Here is a 21,506-nt window from a genome sequence, read left to right as displayed (position 1 = left end):
AAGATCCGGGTAGAGAATAGGTTTTCAGCAACCCATGCTTGCCGTAAGAGGCGACTGTGCTTGCCGTAAGAGGCGACTATGCTTGCCGTAAAAGAGGCGACTATGCTTGTCCTGAGGGGCGACTAACAGGATCGGGTGGTCAGGCTCGCTAACATGGTTGATGCGTATCATCATATCCCAATTGCGTGGATCGATGCTCATGTCAATCACTGGATTGTCTCGTCCAGACTCGATTATTTACAGACCGCCGTCATATAGCTGGAATATGATGAGTGCGGCGGTAAACAACAAACAAACAAACTAAAATGAATGAAAATGTATGCTTTCCTCCAGTTTTCGGCAGGACACAACAGCGAGTGCGCCTTTAAGAGTCCCATTGACGGCGGGGCCTGTCTAATGTATTGTCGTGAAAGCGGACTGAATTGTCCACTTTGTGAGTGGTTTGTTACACGACGTATCCACGCCCGCACAGGGAGGTGTTCTCAATGTACACTGTACAGATCAGCGTGTTGGGACTTCAATGGCAACAGGTAATGTGTGTTGAGATACAATACACCCTGAATACCATCCACGTAGCGTTGAACGTTTCTACAGACACATGTCCAACTAACTGAAAGGCTCTTCAGAAGGGATACAATAGTGGGATAATTCCTTAAGCTGATAGACACACTGAGAGTACACATTGCGTATGTGTGCGACTGAGTCAGGTTTGGTTGTGTGTTGTTTAACGCCGCACTCAGCAATATTCAAGCTATATGACGGCGGTCTGTAGCCCCGTGGAGATCCGGGATAGAATAGGTCTTCAACAACCCATGTTTGCCATAAAAGGCGACTATGCTTGTCGTAAAAGGCGACTAACGGGATCGGGTGGTCAGGCTCGCTGACTTGGTTGATGCATGTCATCGATCCCAATTGCGTGGATCGATGCTCATGATATCAATCACTGGATTGTCTGGTCCAGACTCGATTATTTACAGACCGCCGTCATATAGCTGGAATATTGCTGAGTGCGGCGTAAAACAACAAACAAACAAACCTACCAACGGCGGTCTGTAGATAATCGAGTCTGGACCAGACAATCCAGTGATTAATATCATGAGCGTCAATCCACGCCATTGGGATACGATGACATGTATCATTCAAGTTACCGAGCCTGACCACCCGATCCCGTTAGGCCTTATGACAAGCATAGTCGCATTTTACGGCAAGCATGGGTTGCTGAAGACCTGTTCTACCCCGGATCTTCACGGGTCCTGACAGTTAGGGGTACGTCGTGGAAGACACGACCAGTCATGATTCGCATACTAACGGGATCGGGTGGTCAGGCTGGCTGACTTGGTTGGTCGACATTTATAAAAAAAGGTACTCATCTTCAACATAAATATATTAACAAATCTTTGCAAACACATTCCACTCCAGGTTCCATTTTGTGTCTACAAGATTCGATCCGAGGATGGTGGGAACGACACCGTAATCTAGCCAGAGCATGTCTAAATTTCTAATGTGGTAACGTATTATTATATATGTTCACGCCAAACGTTTACTTATTCAAAGAATAGTTTCTGTAAGAGTATCATGCCAGTCTCGTTCAAATGAAGATTTGTATCTACATAGAAATTCGGGGGGGGGGGGGGGGGGGGGGGGGGGGTCGGGTAGCCCAGTGGTTAAAGCGTTCGCTAGTCACGCCGAAGATCCGGGTTCGATTCCCGACATGGGTACAATGTGTGAAGCCCATTTCTGGTGTCCCCCGCCGTGATATTGCTGGAATATTGCTAAAAGCGGCGTAAAACCAAACTCACATAGAAATTCATTTATAAACATGGGGATATTCCTGATACATTGGTGCTCCCACACAAGGCCAGAACCTGTTAATTGAATAGTACTTCTATTTTTTTTTTAAAACCAGTTAATTTTACCATTTTGCAGCGCCACACACGAAAGATGTATACATGGATTATTGTGCGGAAGTTGTGTCATGATCGTGTATGGTTGTTGTTTGTTTGTTGTTTAACGCCGCACTCAGCACTAGTCCAGCTCTCTGACGGCGGTCTGAATATAATCGAGTCTTGACCAGTGATTGACATCATGAGCATCGATCTACGCAACTGGGATAAGATGAAATGCATCAACCAAGTCAGCGACCCTGACCGCCCAATCCCGTTAGTCGCCCCTTACTACAGGCATAGTCGCCTTTTGGGATAAGCATGGGCTGAATAGCAATTTTGACATGCATCTTCACGGATCTTGTATGGAAACTATGGAACAATGATGTGCTCTGCAAGACTGGCGATCGTGATTCGCTGTGAACACACTGATCAACCAGCAAGCACTCACGATCATGTTCGTGCTACAAGAGAAGTACATTTCGAAAACAGGTAGGCATTACAGCTGTGACTTGTAATGAGCGAGTGAGTATGGTTTTACGCCGCTTTTAGCAATATTCCAGCAGTATCACGGCGGGGGACACCAGAAATAGGCTTCACACATTGTACCCATGTCGGGAATCGAACCCGGGTCTTCGGCGTGACGAGCGAACGCTTTAACAACTAGGCTACAGCACCGCCCGATTTGTAATGTATCAATCACTTAGTTGCCGCGGTCTGCAGAAGAAACGAGCTTCATTGGAGTTGAGTTTCCATGTTGAGCTGCTCAATCTGTTTTGTGTGCAGGATCGGAGACGTCTGTGGAGCATACATTTGCAGGAGTTCGCGCAGATTCTTCTGTCGCTGTCCCGGTCACACGTTGGTAAGCGAGGACAGAATCTTGAAATCCACAGTGGCAATCGATACAGTGAGTGAGTGTGGTTTTACGCCGCTTTTAGCAAATATTCCAGCAATATCACGGCAGGGGTCACCAGAAATGGGCTTCACTTCACACATTGTACCCATGTCAGGAATCGAACCCGGGTCTTCGGCGTGACGAGCGAACCCTTTCACCACTAGGCTACTCGACCGCCCCTTCGATACAGTGATCTCAACACATGCTGTTTGTTTGTTTGTTTGTTGTTTAACACTGCACTCGACAATATTCCAGCTATATGACGGCGGTCTGAACATAATCGAGTCTGGACCAGACAATCCAGTGATAGACATCATGAGCATCGATCCACGCAATTGGGATACGATGACATGCATCAACCAAGTCAGCGAGAGTGGCCACCCGATTCCTGTTAGTCGCCTTTTACGACAAGCATAGTCGCCTTTTACGACAAGCATGGGTTGCTGAAGACCTATTCTACCCCGGAATCTTCACGGGTCTCAACACATGTGTCATGTGAAAGTATGTATTTGTTCTTATGAAACTCTTGCTGCTCTGTTTTGGATGAGAGGGGTGGTGGTGGTGAGGGCGTGGTGGTGGTTGGGTGTCATTCCTCTGTTTACACCATACCACACAGTCAGGCTCTATGCGATAAATCTATTTATTACTTGCCCGTGAAGAGATCATCCGTTTAATAAACATACAGCTTTATTACACATTGTGTAATACCAAAACGCGTGCTTATGTACTCTCGGAACACGTTTCACGAACAAATATTGAAAGCTCTCAACATCCCTTGGCGTATTCAACGACATTGCGTGTGGAGATGATAGATCACTGGGAGGAGCTTATGCACACTCGATGACCCCAGCAACCTTGTTGCTAGGCTGACGTCACATGGCATTGTTTCGCCAATGGACCTTGCAACAAAATTCCACAATTTACGTCATCGGTCATTGTGACGTGATTGTAAACTTTGAGGTGCAAGGCCCGTTCCACAAGGCGATCGTATTGTAGCGCAACGACAGTCGTTAGTCTAAGTTAAAGTATGTGAGTTGCGATTAGCCCTACGATAATTTTGTGGAACGGACGCCTGAATTCTAAAGGTGGACCGTTGTATGGTATTAAATTCATACGTTTCAACTTTTGACGTGTTTGAAGTATTATTCTGTTAAACTCAATTGGACTATGCCGTGGATCGTGTAGGTGTTAGCCTATTCATACTCAACAGTATAATTCTAAAAACGTTATCAATGGCAAGTAATAAATAAAATACTAAACTCGCTCCCGTGCTTTCGCTCGTCAGATACCACAACTATTCACTCGTTTCATAAAATTGGTATTACACGGGAGTTCGTTTAGTATTCTATATTTGTCAACAACTCGTTGATATTGCAGCTACGGCGTTTTACCTCTCACTGAGCGAAATCGAATGAAGCGCGAGTAAAATCATTAAAATTCCCACGAACTCTTGGAGTTTGTTTATTTGTTTTTTAACGTCGCATTTAGCAATATTCCAGCTATTTGACGGCGAGAACTCTAAGAAGTGGGTAGATGTACAATAAACCAGAAGTATTGATGTGATTTTTTTGTTGCCGCACTCAGCAATATTCCAGCTATTTGACGGCGGTCTGTAAATAATCGAGTCTGGACCAGACAATCCAGTGATTGACATCATGAGCATCGATCCACCCAATTAAGATACGATGACATGCATCAACCAAGTTAGCTGTGAGCTTGGTTGTTGTTAATAACCGCACTCAGAAACATCACAGCAACAGCATACAGTAAACAGCAAACAGCAATAGCATAGCCAATTAAAAGCGCTTACATTCCCTCACATCGTTTACCTTCGTGCTCTCTTTCCTCTTTACGAAGCATCGTCTAATTTTTGCCTGCCTGCAAATCCATCATAAATAATGTGTATTTTTAGACTTTTTACGGTTATTATACGGACAGAAAACTGTGTTTGTATCACTGTCAGTACTCACCGGGTCTCAGGTTGGTTGGTTTGTTGTTTAACGCCGCACTCAGCAATATTCCAGCTATATGACGGAGGTCTGTAAATAATCGAGTCTGGATCAGACAATCCAGTGATTGATATCATGAGCGTCAATCCACGCATTTGGGATTGATGACATGCATCAACCAAGTCAGCGAGCCTGACCACCCGATCTCGTTAGTCGCCTTTTACGACAAGCATAGTCACCCTTTACGGCAAGCATGGGGTTGAAGGCCCGGGTCTCAGGAAAGGAGTGCAAGTGATAGTGAAGATATGATACTCCAAAATAAGACATATATATACGTTGGCACCTCAGCATTAGACCTGTGAAGATCCGAGATAGAATAGGTCTTCAGCAACCCATGCTTGCCGGAAAAAGCGACTATGCTTGTCGCAAGAGGCGACTAACGGGATCGGGTGGTCAGACTTGCTGATTTGGTTGATGCATGTCATGATATCCCAGTGGCGTGGTTTGATGCTCATGATGTCAATCACTGGATTGCCTGGTCCAGACTCGATTATTTACAGACCGCCGTCATATTGTTGGAATAATGCTGAGTGCGGCGTTAAACAACAAACAAATAAACGTCAGCAATACTATACATATACTCACCGACAAAAGAAACGCGAATACATATATGTTGGTTAATATATGAAGAAATACTCATATTCAAGAGATATTAGATTGGTACACATTGGAAACATCTCTTCTTGACGTACATACTTCTCTATATGTTTCCTATTGTTCGCGTTTCTTTTGGTGGGGCGTATAAACATGTATAAAATATGTTCACCGCCAAAAGAAACGCGAACCCTAGAACCCTATAGAAGAAGAATGTCCGTTAAGAAGAGATGTTTCCAATGTGTACCAATTAATGACAAAACTAACAACAAAACTACAATCAGTCGAGTGTAATCACAAAGTGTTTCGGTACATATCGTGCAAAGCGCATCTGTTTTGAACTGTCAGCCTGAAAACGTCTTGAATATGTTTTACGGTAAATATTGTCGTGCATAGTGCACCTGCTTTGAATTCTCTATCAGTGTGAAAACTTCTTGACTAGGTTTTACGGTAAATAGTATCTCCCATAGTGCATCTGCTTTAAACTGGCAGTGTGAAAACGTCTTGGGACCGCCTCCGTGGTCTAATGGTAGAGCGTCCGCCCGGAGAGCGGAAGGTCCGGGGTTCGATCCCCGACCGCGTCATAACAAAAGACGTTAAAAGAAGGTACTTGTTGTTACCCTGTCTGACGCTCGGCATTAAGGGGCTGAAACAAGAACTGGTCGGCTCGGAGTCAGTATACTGTGTCTGAGTGGGGTATTCATATTAAACTGTGGCATTGTATCTCAGTGTGCTAGCACTATAAATCGGCATCAGTCCGGACTAGGACACACACATACACGTGCATGCACGTCGCTATATAAGTGCAATAATCTTGGACGCGACGTTAAACCCATTTCACCTCACCTCACCTGAAAAGGTCTTGAATAGGTTTTACGGTAAATATTATCTCGCATAGTGCATCTGCTTTAAACTGACAGTGTGAACACGCCTGGATTAGGTTTTATGATAAATATCTCTCATTGTGCATCTGTTTTGAACTGTCACTGTGAAAACGACTTGAATAGGTTTTACGGTAAATATTATCTCGCATAGTGCATCTGCTTTAAACTGGCAGTGTGAAAACGCATGGATTAGGTTTAATGATAAATATCTCGCATTGTGCATCTGTTTGAACTGTCACTGTGAAAACGACTTGAATAGGTCTTACGGTAAATATTATCTCGCATAGTGCATCTGCTTTAAACTGGCAATGTGAAAACGCATGGATTAGGTTTTATGATAAATATCTCGCATTGTGCATCTGTTTGAACTGTCACTGTGAAAACGACTTGAATAGGTTTTACGGTAAATAATATCTCGCATAGTGAATCAACTTTAAACTGGCAGTGTGAAAACGTCTTTAATAGGTTTTACGGTAAATATTATCGCAAAGTGTTTTATAAACACAGCCATATCATGAACGTGATGCATCTGTTTTTAACTGTCAGTGTGCAGCATATGCATGTGAGAACTTCTCGAACAGGTTTTACGGTGCATGGCCCGTAATACATCTGTATTAAACTGTCTCTGTGGGCCGAGGTGCCGGATGTGTCTGCCCACGGCGTGTCCCCTGTCTCTGTGTGGTGTCATTACCGCATTAACATGTTTATAATGATTTAGTAGCGAGATGTGTCGGCGTTTTCTTGAAAAATATGAAATTATAGATTTTCACTTGTGCAGACATGAAGTCGATTGAGTGAATCAGGTTCAACATATTGGACACGTGTGGGTGTGTGCGTGTGGGTGTTGGCGCGCGTGTGTTTAACGCCTCCGTTAGCACAGTTTCAGCTATCAACCACCGAACTTGATCACCGGCCCGTATGCATTTAGTCTCAAAAATAGTTATTTTATTTAAAATATATCTAGAAAACAAACAAAATCTTTATACGGAGCGCAGGACAGTGTCTATTTTCAGGAGCTGAGTCAATTTTGACTTGCCAGATCATTCTAGACTTGAGTTGGATTCATTCTTTAATTTATTCCCCAGAGACCGATTCCCGACCCATTAATTTTTTAAGTCTGCTCCCGTGACCAACATAGGCTGCAGTTCTAACCAGAAATCCCCGCAGGTTCCCGCTTTAGCCGACTCTAACTGCTAGCAACGGGGACAGACAGACGGACGAACAGGGGCGGACAGAGAGGCCTTAACGAGATATTGTACAGGAAATTGAAAAAAATTGATTGGCTGAGTTTGGTTTTACTTCTCTTTGAACAGCATATCAATGCGTGTCAGCTGTAGGTGGAACGGAGTCCTGAAGGTGTGCACGTGTTTATAATTTTGGTGAAACTAGTGGCCTCAAGTATGGTGTTGAAAAAACACAAAAACACATGATCAGGCCGAATTTGGGAGTCGTCTAAGGCGCCGCGATTCGCTGTGCAGAGTTACGTCCCTTGGGCACGCCAGAAACCTATGATGGTGGGTTTGAATCCCGGTTCGCCCAGATTATCTTTCTAGGTTTGTCAGCACCATACCCGTGCTCGTGGGTTTCACCGAAGTGGTAAACGTCTGAGACCAGCATCACTTCGGGCTTTCCTCCGACGTTAAAGCGGCGTTAAACACAACTCACTCACTCACATTGTATGACTGCCTATATATATTCATGTCTTTGGTCAGACAATCCAGTGATATGAACACACAATGCCATTTAGAAAGTGGTCAAATGTAACAATGTTATATTTGGGATAACACTTCCTTAGTAAGGTGGGGCGGTCGGGTAGCCTAGTGGTTAAAGCGTTCGCTCGTCACGCCGAAGACCCGGGTTCGATTCCCGACATGGGTACAATGTGTGAAGCCCATTTCTGGTGTTCCCCGCCTTGATATTGCTGGAATATTGCTAAAAGCGGCGTAAAACCACACTCACTCACTCACTCACTCCTTAGTAAGGTACAGCACACAAAGTCGGGGATCTAGCACACTCATTTACATTTGACCACTTTCTAAATGGCATTGTGTGTTCATAGCTTTCGGCCATGGGATATTCCAGCTGTATGACGGTGTATCACTTCTAAATGCCTTTTAAAGACCTATATGACGGCGATCTGTAAATAATACAGATTTTATATGATGGATTTGCAGGAAGGCCAAAATTAGACGATGCTTCGTAAAGAGGAAAGAGAGCACGAAGGTAAACGATGTGAGTGAGTGAGTGAGTTTGGTTTTACGCCGCTTTTAGCAATAATCCAGCAATATCACGGCGGGGGACACCAGAAATGGGCTTCACATATTGTACCGATGTCGTGAATCGAACCCGGGCCTTCGGCGTGACGCGATGTGAGGGAAAGTAAGCGCTTTTAATTGGTTATGCTATTGCTGTTTGCTGTTGCTGTTGCTGTTTGCTGTGCTGTGATGTTTCTGAGTGCGGTTATTAACAACAAGCAAGCTTACAGCTGACTTGGTTGGTGCATGTCATCGTATCCACATTGCGTGGATCTATGCTCATGATGTCACTGGATTGTCTGGTCAAGACTCGATTATTTACAGACCGCCGTCATCTAGCTGGAATATTTCTGAGTGCGACGTTAAACAACAAACAGACATACAGAATTAGTCCTAGACTGGATGTTTTGTCGAGAAGTCAAAGCCATGGTTCCTATAGCCCCTTGAATTGAGCTGTCGGGTTCGTCAAATCTTTCTGAATTCCATGACTTTTTCAACATAAAATACAGCATACACATTTCAGGTGTGGCTACATCTGATTGCCCGATCGACAATTTTATAGCTTGTTATTGAGTAGGATCAGAGCCAGTGCTGCGTCAGTTGTGACACAGGCCGTGCAACAATAACTGACGGAAGGCAATTAGACGTTACACAGACGCATAATCGACGAATGCCGCCATAATTGTCACCCATAAGCCGCCTGTGTCACGTAACGTCAATCACGCCAGCCGTCGCTTTGATCTCGCCGCCATGCGTGGTAGATTACGTCCGCCGGGCGAGACAGCAGACGGTGCGGGACGTCTTGAGTTTACCGTGTTACATCTAAAAGTAGACCCATTCATGGTTTGATTCGGCGGTGTCGGCCTGATATACAGACCAAAAGAGATCTGTAACGCGTTTCAGGCGGCATATAACGGTATATGAAGTACAACATGATTGAATAAGAGGGAGGTCGGGTAGCCTAGTGGTTAAAGCGTTCGCTCGACACGCCGAAGACCCGGGTTCGATTCCCGACATGGGTACAATGTGTGAAGCCCATTTCTGGTGTCCCCCGCCGTGATATTGCTGGAATGTTGCTGAAAGCGGCGTAAAACCATACTCACTCACTCACTCCACCGACCCAACACCATACCCGTGCTCGTGGGTTTGACCGAAGTGGTATACGTCTTAGACCTGCATCACTTTGGGCTTTCCTCCCACATTAAGCAGACACGTCGCGATATAACTGGAGTACTGTTAAAAGCGGCGTTAAAGCCAACTCACTCACTCACTCCACCGACCCAAACACACGAGAAGCGGAAGGAGACACCAAAAGAGCTCTTTTTTCTCATTTCACAAAACGTTAGGTGTTCATCCCAAAACCACAGTGCAAGACAATATGTACACAAAATATAGGTATTCCAGGTATCATTCAATCAGTTTATTCGGTAATAAGCCCTCAGGCCCACGTACAAGTTATACAATTATACAATTTCTGAAGACAGTTTACAGAAGAGTTTAACATTCTAACCAGTGTGTCTTTACGATTATTCGCTGTGCAGAGTTGCGTCCCTTGGGCACGCCAGAAACCTATGATTGTGGGTTCGATTCCCCGTTCGCCCCGATTATGTTTCTAGGTTTGTCAGTTAAAAGCTGACTTTTACTTTTTACTGTTAAAAGCGGCGTTGAACCCAACTCACTCACTCACTCACTCACTTTACGATTATTCCATATTCCAGGTATGAGCAACACTTAAAGTTTTGTCGAAAATTCTAGAAAAGAATGCTTTCTGGCTTCATTTAATAAATACGAGTCATAGGGCTATGCAAATAGCATATATCAACGTAACGCAAATTGACCTAATCTAGCCTGTCCTAACTGCCACTGTGATTACCCTTAAAATGTTCTTTTAAGGTAAAATGATGATAAACTTAGAAACTATTCGTGTTGTTATGCATGTATGAAATGGCCTATAACCTGAGGTAATTACCTAACACCTGTCCCGTGCATTCTCCCAGGTGCAAATGTCACCGAGTTGGAGATGGTCTCAAAATATTGCTGTTACATGTGCGTTGATGAGGTAGCAATTCAGGATATGTACTGCATTATATTTGCTTGGAAAAATGATGGAATAGTTGTATTTTACTGGTTTCTTATTCCCCCGAATTTTCTCTATGAGAAGAACTTTCGTTTCAGATCGTCTGAAGTTGACGTTGCAAGATGTCAGATATTCCTGCATGGTCGCCTTCAGACTACTCATGGTTGGCGCGACAGTAATAGATTCCCGACGTTGTATTATCCATGACAATGACACTGAGGTTGTTTAAAATTGGCAACAGCTGACGTTCCAATCAGTCTATGAACACATCCCCTCTTATCACCGCCTCCGTGGTCTTGTGGTAGAGCGTCCGCCCGGAGAGCGGAAGGTCCGGGGTTCGATCCCCGACCGCGTCATACCAAAAGACGTTAAAAGATGGTACTTGTTGTTACCCTGTCTGGCGCTCGGCATTAAGGGGCTAAAACAAGGACTGGTCGGCTCGGAGTCAGTATACTGTGTCTGAGTGGGGTATTCATGTTAAACTGCGGCATGGTATCTCAATCTCAATGAGTACAAGCAGCCACACAAACACACACACGTACATGCACGTCGCTATATAAGTGTAATAATCTTGGACGCGACGTTAAACCCAATTTCACCTCATTTCCTTGAAAATCACCAGTTTTCTTATTCGCCTTATGAACATGCACACATCCATTAATAAGCCCCAGATCACGGGGCCCGGAGTGCAAAACAATGACACGAGCACCTTTACCTGTTGGTACCATGGGTGCTTTTGTCCATCTGATGGTAGCCACGTGTGGTCAGTGGAATGATTCTTATTCACAGAGGTTTCATCAAGGTAAATCATCTCATTATGTGTGGTGCTGAGATGATGTGACCACACAGACAGGGTGGAATATATTCCCCTGAAAACTGCTCGGTCATCGCCACGCGCAGTGTATCGAAACCCTATCTCGTAGAGAGCAATAGTTAGTGCAGTACGGGACACATTAATTATAAGTTTAATTTCCTCCCGATTTTTACAACAAGTCAGGGGTACCTTCTGCTCATACAGCTTGTTCACTATACGCTAATCACCCAGTGTCAAAGCTGTTTCATATCCTTTTACGTCCCGGTTTTGTTTTTGAGACCACCCCTATACCCTTTTTGTTTTATTTATCATACCGTAGACTTGATGGTATGAATCGAAAACCCCATAGCTTGGGCAGTTCGGTAATTCACACTATCTAAACTAATAAATGGTTTCCCTCTGTCTCTCTCAAGTGTAAAGAACTTGTATACATTTCCTGGTACAGACTCCATGTCGTGTACCATGGTTATGGCTATGCAAGTGTAATGTAACGTGCATGGGAGCAATGTTGACAAAACAAATTAAATAAAGCATCGTTTTCTTATTTCTCCATATGATTTTTGTTTGTGGATTAGATGTTGTATGAAGACCTCAATATTATCATTTTTACGAAGTCACGCATATTTCTACAGTCCGTTTTAGACAGCCATCACTGGACTTATAAATGTGAACTTCCTGTTTTCGTTGGGTAGTTACTCGATATTTCCATAGCAACAGTCTGTGAAATACTCTATCCTATTTTAAAGGGCAAAAAGTATTTTTCTAGCATTTCCGACAGTACTTTAGATCTGGACCAAGCCTTGTTGTCTCACGACATGCCGTGACAGAAAGCAGTGACACCAACCGGCCGCTCCACGTGTTCCACGTGCTGCACGTGCTCATTACACTGTTACAAACGTCCGAGGAGATTTTAATGACGACACTGACGCCAAGCTGGCACCTAATCTGATTGAATATAAATTAATAAACGAATGTCCGTTACTCAGCATTGAGTTATCTTCAGTTGTTTGCAGCATCCTTGGACTCCCTCGCACACACACCACACACACATTCTCATTCACACATGCATACACACACACACGCGCACACACACTCTCTAAATCGAGCATTAGTCCGGATTGGCACAAGGAGCGTGCCAATGCACGTTAATGCACGTTTCACCTCAACTCTCCTCGCCTTATACTGGACCCGTAAAGACCCGGGGTAGAACAGGTCTTCAGCAACCCATGCTTGCCGTAAAAGGCGACTATGCTTGTCGTAAGAGGCGACAAACGGAATCGGGTGGTCAGGCTCGCCGACTTGGTTGATGCATGTCATCGATCCCAATTGCGTGGATTGATGCTCATGATATCAATCACTGGATTGTCTGGTCCAGACTCGATTATTTACAGACCGCCGTCATATAGCTGGAATGTTGCTGAGTGCGGCGTAAAACGACAAACAAACAAACACCTTATACTGTATTGTTTATTACTGTAAATACGGTAAACAGAAAGTGCGTCGCCAATAGACCACATCTCGCTGTGTCTGTCGCAGCACACATAGATCCTCCTTTGTACAATATTAGGATAAAAGAGACAACAGATAGTGAGCCCAGCGATCATCATTGATGTAGCTGGTCTTATCACAATAGTGTACTTTGTCTTGCAAAACAACTTCGTTTTGGTTTAGTTTCAAAACATTCAGGATTGCCACGTGACGCATTTGCTATGCATAAATACTAACGAATAATAATAATAATAATAATAAATCATATTAATATTCGCTTGAAGAAAATTGATTTTCAGCAAAAATTGATCTGTTCCTGAATTAATATACATTCAGCCATAAATTACAATTATTTTTTACTATATTTCGATTTTGTAACATCAGAGCAGATGATCGATACCCATTAACAAATCTGAACATACGTTTCAATTAAATGACATTAACAATAAAATGGAAATAACTCTCATTTCTCTCTTAAATGCGGTTATTTTATTCATGCAAATCAATAACAGTTCAGATGATGGAATGGAAGCACGGCTGTTATTCTGCAAGCCAGCTAATGAAAACCAATCTCTTCAAGAAACCTTAAGGGATTAGTTGGACCAGAGACATTAAAACTTCGCACGTGAAAAACTCGTGCAAAATGCAACGAATCGATATCTGAGGCTCCGTTTAATATTCCGGTTATCAAACATCTTACAGGGGCGGTTAATTGCCCCAGAATCGTGGAGCCAGAACCCGGGTCTCGCCACTGGATTGTCAAATTGTGTGCAAAGTAATCTATCAAAGCGTCTTTTTTTTGCCTCCCGACCGCCTTTCAGTGTTACCGAGAATTTTCTCGTGAGGACAGTGAAATCTTTCTCGCATCTTTATCAGCGTATTCGGAATAATCTGCAGTGGATGAGCTTCATTCATCATGGAGCGGGGTACTGCACACGAGGAATTTCAGTGGTAACGTGAAATCGCTTTTAATATTCGGCATGTTTCTGTTGCGTTAGAGAGTTCGTTCTATTTGTGTCATTGAGGCAGCGAATGAAACATTCCGACTAATATAAGTTGTGTGTATTATTTATATCAGTTTTATGATTATGCATGTCCTATCTAACCATCTGTATTTGAAATAAAATGAGGTTTTGATGTTTATGATCTTTTTCGCAGTTATAACGACTTTCACTGAAGACCTACACGAGGTAATTTATTTATAGAAGCGAATTACTCGCAAAGGGAGGTAATTCTTGACCTGGGAGGAACCGGACGCACTTACTAAGGTCATGCGCAGTTGTTTATTTTGATTTGGTCCCGCCATGCTAAAATGTCTGTGCCGTCAGATTTGCAAGAATTTCGTCCTTAATCTGTAATCAAGGTAATTTTGTGCATGGGTAGATATTTGCAAGATTATCATATTGAATATCTGCCACCTAATGCAAGCTATAAAAAACAACTGCTTGACCGCATGAACTGTGTCGGACGATGTCGCTTCACTGGTCATCCATCTTGATAAAGATTCATAAATTCTAGCCTGTCTGCGGATCGTACGATCTTTTACTGTTGAGACGATTATACTCGTTGTTACAGACGTTTGATTGTGTGCTTTCCCTGATATTTTTAAGACGCTGCACAATTTTATCGTCCAGGAAAGTCAATTTCTAGCAGAAGCAACCGGTGTATGCATTTGACAGGCAGTGACAAAATCGGGTCTTCCCTCAAATACTCAAATCCACTTATGCAAATACTATATTTCTTAACGTGGATTTAACAGACTTTTTTCAGGATTTGCAAATGCGTAATTGGGATAAAGTAGAATCTGACATTGACTGATTGTCATGCAACATGTCTTGAGCTTTTTATTCAAATTTGGTAAAGATTTTGAAGAATGTCAGGACTATCAAGAGTTGATAGTGTTATCAACATGTCCTAATGCCATTTCTCTCCGGTAATTTCACTGACTGCAAGAAAAAAATTCAACAAGCCTTTTTTCTGCAGCTCATATGATTATCATTATGACATCCCATTGCTGTCTGTGATGCAATTGTCGCAAGATATAAGACTATGAGGAAGGTGCCAATTTCAACCCCTCTGTTTTCCCTAATACCCGAAATACACCGTCCCATTAATTTTTAATTTTATCATTTTTTCAACTTTGGTGACTGAAAATGACATTTACTTATGAAAGCTTTTATAACAATAACTTGTGTGGGGGAAAAGCCTCCATACACCCCCTGTTAATTTAGTTAAGACGACTAAAAATGGTTGCTGAAAAACTTAGAAACCGTTACTTAGGAAAGAGCTCGCACATACCCCTTACCAAAATGGCAGAAGGTATCCAATATACTGTAATTTAGCTGTAGTAACCTCTAATCTGCTTTTGTCTAACTGATAATTATACAAATCATTATTTCAAAGTGCCTGTTACTAAGAAGTACTTTCCTAATGTACCGCCATATATCAGCTGTTTCAATCAGAGCAGATTATTGTGATTTGAAACCTCCGATTGACCAATCAGAATTGAGTAGTATCCAGGGCAGATTAATGGTAGAATTTTTTAACAGTGGTTAAACAACATGACCAGGTAGACAGACACACACAGGAATAGATCTGCTTGAATTAATATTGCTCACTTGCCCCATCAGTTTTACTTCAGATGGACCTTGTTTTAACTGTCTTTTTCCTTTTTACCATGCCTACAATTACATTTTTTCTCCTGTCACAAAATAGGCGCACACTTTGGAATGTAACTTTAAACCTACAGGCCTACCAATGAAAACCAGTAGAATGCAACCAAACCATGGAATGTGTACACACTTCAAATAGCCACACAAATTCAAACAAGACACAACCCCCAAGTGTGCATTGTAATGATTAAGCCTCGCCACTTTTTCACTGGAACAATGCTTGTCGTAAGAGGCGACCATGCTTGTCGTAAGAGGAGACCATGCTTGTCATAAGAGGCGACTAACAGGATCGGGTGGTCAGGCTCGCTGACTTGGTTGATGCATGTCATCGTATCCCAATTTCATGGATTGATGCTCATGATATCAATCATTGGCTTGTCTTGTCCAAAGTCGATTATTTACAGACTGCTGACATATAGCTGGAATGTTGCTGAGTATGGCGTTAAACAACAAACACTACTAAATTTTGCTGCTATAAACGTATCTGCAGCTAGTTTTGCCTTTTGAACATGCTCTGAAATATTGGTGGTTGAGATGTTTCTACACAATTTGTTGTACATATGTGTATCGCGATACGTACCACATCGTGACCTCTGTATCATAATAAGCATCATATGGTGATCTCCTTGTATTGTTTCAGCGTTAAACCCAACTCACTCACTCACTCACTGTATCGTTTCACCACTATTATTCAGTGCATCATCTTCTTTCAAATATAGGGGCAGTCAGGTAGCCTAGTGGTTAAAGCGTTCGCTCGTCACGCCGAAGACCCGGGTTCGATTCCCGACATGGGTACAATGTGTGAAGCTCATTTCTGGTGTCCCCCGTCGTGATATTGCTGGAATATTGCTAAAAGCGGCGTAAAACCATACTCACTCTTTCAAATATCTTATGGATAAAACTGCGGAGAAGTCGGAGAAGAATGTGACCATTGTTGCTGTTCATTACCTGTACACAGTTTCTTTGTGTTGGATACATATTACATATAATATTTGTCAGTAAATAATTGATTCTTCTATTTTCATCAGTTCATGAACTGGAAATAAAGAAACATCGCCCCAATGTTCGAAATTCTACCCTCCCTTAGGAAACCTTTAACAATGGTGAAATTGGCTTGATCTAGCAGGTTAGTGCTAATTTCTATGGGTGCTTAACGTGATCTTCTTTGTGAACAGTAAAAAGGGTGAAATATGACCGAAATAATAGTGTTAGTGAGCTGGGTTTAACACCGCTTTTAACAGTGTTCCAGTCATATCACAGCGTGTCAGCTTAATGTGGGAGGAAAGCCCGAAGTGATGCAGGTCTCAGATGTTTACCACTTCGGTGAAACCCACGAGCACGGGTATGGTGCTGACAAACCTAGAAACATAATCGGGGCGATCCCGGATTCGAACCCACAATCATTGGTTTCTGGTATGCCCAAGGGATGCAACTCTGAACAGTGAATTGTGTTGCCTTAGACGACCCATGCTCCCGACAGAAATAATAGAAGTTGGATCACTGTTGACAGAAGTCTATCTGGGTGTACAATGTTTTCTTGACTATAGTATGTGCTCAAGCATTGTACAAACTCCTCTCCAGGGAACACAGTATTTGGGAAACAGTGATTGTTTGAGTATTATTTATGTGCCGGATGTCAGATACAGCATCTGTTGCTACAATATGTTCTCACTCAGTAGTGAGGATGCCATTGCCTTACTTTATGGCACTGTTGCCTTGACTACATCCAGCTGTGACAGTAATGGCCAGATTCTAGTACTTTCCACCAGGAATAATTTTGAGGTGCAATTCTTCAAAATTAGTGCATTTCATTCCCAAATCATGCATTGGGATGCCTCCATGCTCTAGTCCGGAGAGCGGAAGGTTTTGAGTTTGACTCACAGCCGCATCATAGCAAAAGACAAAAGATGGTACTTGTTGTTACCTTGCCGAGAGCTCAGTACTTGGGGACTGAAACAAGGTCTGGGTGGCTCCGAGTCAGTATACTGTGCCAGAGTGGGGTATTCATGTTAAACTGCAGCGTGGTATCTCTGTGTGGCAGCACTGTTTAATTGGCATTTGTTCGAACTAGTACGCGCACACACACGCATGCATGCATGTCACTATAGTAGTGCAAAAATCATGAACGCGTCATTATCGTTGCCAGTTTGACTCCCACACCGGCTCCCAGACTCCTCTGAATGTTGTCCCTGTGCTGACTGGTTTCAATGTGGGTCATCAATCATTCCCTACCTCGTCTTCAGTGAGTTTTGAGAACGTTTGTTCTTCATTGGATCACGGATTCCGATGATTTCTACCGCTCCCTGATGATCGGCTACATTCTGACTCCTTGCTTTTCCTGTGGAAGTTCCGGCACAAATGGTCCGTCTATGGTTGTTAGTGCTCCCAAACTTGATGGTTATTTGGCGTCCCTTTGGCCCAAGCGTTTAATAACTTCTTTGGGAGAGAGAGTGTTGGCGTCGGCAGCTCAACTACCACTGTAAAGTCCTGAGTGGGAAATAAAGTTCATTTTGTGGCTGAAAAGTTGCGATTGATTTTCAACATGAATACGTTCAGGGCTCTGTTTCCAGAATATCCGCCACATTTCTGTAAGACGTCCCTCGCTATTCTCCGTACAATTATCCGTCCAGGTGACTACATGGTTAGTCTCATCCTCCAAGAGGCGTATCTGCCTGTTCCTGTACCTGTCCTACCGCCATTTCCTTCATTTTCCAGGGCTGCCACTAGCCTACCGCCTTCACTGGATTGCCTCCTCCTTTGACATCCAATCAACTATCTACGTGAGATCTCAAGTCACCAGTGCCGATAGATTAAACTATGTACAGTCAAGTCCCGTTAATCTGACATCGATGGTTGCATATGATTATGTCGAATTAACGAGTATGTTGGATGAACGAAATTAAGTAGTATCACATAATAAAAAAAATAAAAAATAAATATTCATATTGTAATGTTACATTGAATATGTTTTCTTATCATGCAACCTCTATTAAAGTATACCACAAAACAACTGTTACATACTGTATGACTTATTCAAAATAGGGGGCACAAGTGGCCCAGTGGTCTAAGGCGTCGCGATTCGCTGTGCAGAGTTGCGTCCCTTGGGCACGCCAGGAACCTATGATTGTGGGTTCGAATACCGGTTCGCCCCAATTATGTTTCTAGGTTTGTCAGCACCATACCCGTGCTCGTGGGTTTCACCGAAGTTGTAAACGTCTTAGACCTGCATCCCTTTGGGCTTTCCTCCCACATCAAGCTGACACGCCGTGATACAACTGGAATACTGTTAAAAGCGGCGCGAGCACTCACTCACTTATTCAAAATACTTTAAAAAGCATAGTCTTGAATGTAAGTCGCAAGTTTAAACTGGTACTGCAAAGCTTAAGATAGCTACTTTCTAAGTGGCTAACGTTGACTTCCTGTTAGTCATTTCATTGGTAGGTCATAGTTCGCGAAAGGTTGTTCTGACGTGACCTGTTATGGGATGTCCTTGGCGATAGTGAGAACTTGTATCTGATTTTAATGAGATTGAGGTAATCTAAGCATGTGATTAATCCTGTTTTCTTTATTTAAAGCATTAATTGTTTATTGTTAAGCAAGTTTATCTCTGCAGCCGTTGTAATATGCAGCTACCAGCCGATTTGTCTCGCATCAAAACATGGGCTGTGTACTCGCAGGCAGATGACCACGGAGTACGCTGATCACTGTGTCGGATTAACAAGACTGATTAATGAGTGATTTCAGTATTTCGTTGCAAATTACGTGTGTCGGAGTCGGAGTGCGAGACTGCCTGATTAACAGGTCTAAATAGGTTGTTATTCTGAATCCTTACCGCTCACCTCTGCTTTGGGCATATGCAGCCTGGCATTAGTTTGAAGATCCTCTTGTAGATATTGCCGATCATTCTTATTCTCGAGTTAGTATGCTGCAATCCCTCAGGTGTGATAGATACATTTCACGAAGCGTTAGAAGAGATGCCAAGCTGACGCACCTGTTGTCCAGGGGAGACAGTGGTGATGCCTGTCTTGTAGAATTGATTGGCTTCAGACCCCTTCCTGATCGATTAAGTCGTATGCTGTATAGATAGCTTTTTGCAGCTACACGGTCGTTCATGTAACGATGTCAAGCATGTCATACCCGATTTTATGCTGTAACGTTTAGGGATCATAGCACCTGTTATGTTGTGTTTTCCCGCTCATGAGTCCTTGTCTTTTAACACTAGGCAGTGTTATGGATCATCTATTTATCTCACTGTTTAGCACCAGCTTCCTGTGTATGTTTCACACTTGTAGTTTACTACAGGTCGAGAAGCCTAGTGGTTAAAGCGTTCGCTCGTCACGCCAAAGACCTGGGTTCGATTTCCGACATGGGTACAATGTGTGAAGCCCATTTGTGGTGTCCCCCGTCGGGATATTGCTGGAATATTCCTAAAAGCGGCGTAAAAACCATACTCACTCACTCACTACTACAGGCAGGGGTGTCTGCACCCCCATCCATCCATGGGATAAATGCATAGTGTCAGGGAGAATAAGTTAAAAAAAAAAATTACAATAAATTCAGCATTAGAAATTGGCACTAGTCCGATAGTCCTTGCCAAACTGCCCAGTGGTAAAGGTATCATGAGGACTAGTAGAAATTTGCCCTTTTTAAGGGCTTTGCAATATGTTATCATTATAAGGACTAGTAGACGAAATTGTATTTTTTTATACTTATCCCATGCAATATGCCCTCCCGACCATCCCTACATCACAGGTCCTCAAGCCTTTTAGCTCTGAGAAAGACGATAACTTGGCAGGAATAATCATGATAGGTCGTGTAGGTTGCGATGCAAAGCATTACAATGCATGACCCATTTGCTTGGTTGATGACAGGGGTCCGGAAGATTTAAAATCCCAATCGGACATTTGCATTTAGGCCACGCCCCCTTCAAATAACATATTTTAGTACGTCTTTTCAAGTTGTTACGTATTCATAATATGATGAATTTTGAATTGTTGAAATTTAAATTGTTTATTTGGCCGGACAATTAATAACAAATAATATCATTTTAAAATTACATGGAAAACATATGTTTATTTCTGTTATAAAAACGATCTGTTAACATAGTGAACAGTCTAATTAATATTCATGAGTTGTATCTGCTCAAGTTTATGCGTTGTAACATTTGGATCGAGACTATATCCCATATTTGGTTATCACGTGACCTCACAGGAAAAGATTTTTTTTTAAACTAAAGATTTTTTAAAAACAAGACTTTTTGATCATGGTGATGCTGGGATGTGTTTTGGGAATTGTTTTTAGTAGCTGGAACATAGGATCAAAAGGAGAAGGAAGAAGTGTGTAGTGTGTAATAGGAATAATATGAAACCATTCAATTTAATGCCAAAATGTACAATTTTAATGTAAGGTAAGATGCATGTCAGTGTGTCTGGGTTCGAAATAAACATTTAAGTCTACTTGTCATGTAGACGAAGACTTCAAGGACCAGTGACACACATGGGGATGTAACGTGAATACTTTTCAAAACAGATTTGAACTCAACTCATTCATTAACACGATACATTGTTGCATCGATGTGATGATACGATACACAATACTTTTTTAGCTGTATCGATACAAGACTATATACTTACCTACCAAAATACATTACTTACTAGCTGTGTGATGCCCGCCCCCCCACCGTGTTTTTTGTCAGGCACATATCGCAAAATATGTTGTAATTAAAGTTTCAAGTTCATTACTGAAAATAGCCTTTTGAACCTGCTCTAAAATATTGATGGTCAAGAAGTTTCCATGCAATTTGATGTAAATATGTGTATTGCAATACGTATCATATCGTGACCTATGTGCCAAAGAAAACATATCGTATCATGACCATACTGTATCACATCAGCCTTATACACAGCTAAGCTGCATGCCTGTGTAAAATATGCAA

The 21,506-nt window shown here is 42.6% G+C and overlaps 1 protein-coding gene across 9 annotated transcripts in view; it reads left to right on the top strand.

The window, feature by feature from the left end:
* Window positions 1-13,738: 13,738 nt before the first annotated feature.
* LOC124152673 (mothers against decapentaplegic homolog 4-like) overlaps window positions 13,739-21,506 on the top strand; it is a 64,409-nt gene continuing 56,641 nt past the window's right edge. For 7 of the 9 annotated variants that reach the window (XM_048395234.1, XM_048395236.1, XM_048395232.1 and 4 more), the window contains exons 1-2: window positions 14,174-14,262; window positions 16,600-16,697. The gene's annotated coding sequence lies outside the window, so the exon portion shown is untranslated. Of the gene's footprint in view, window positions 13,851-14,158; window positions 14,263-16,599; window positions 16,698-21,506 lie in introns of those variants that run through there. The other 2 variants (XM_048395230.1, XM_048395229.1) reach the window with 2 other exon arrangements.

The sequence above is a fragment of the Haliotis rufescens genome, unplaced genomic scaffold (genome assembly GCF_023055435.1).
Source record: "Haliotis rufescens isolate VD_foot unplaced genomic scaffold, xgHalRufe1.0.p SCAF_14, whole genome shotgun sequence".
Lineage (NCBI taxonomy): Eukaryota > Metazoa > Mollusca > Gastropoda > Lepetellida > Haliotidae > Haliotis > Haliotis rufescens.
Note: the sequence above shows the minus strand (reverse complement) of the source record. Positions and strands in the feature narration are given on the sequence as shown.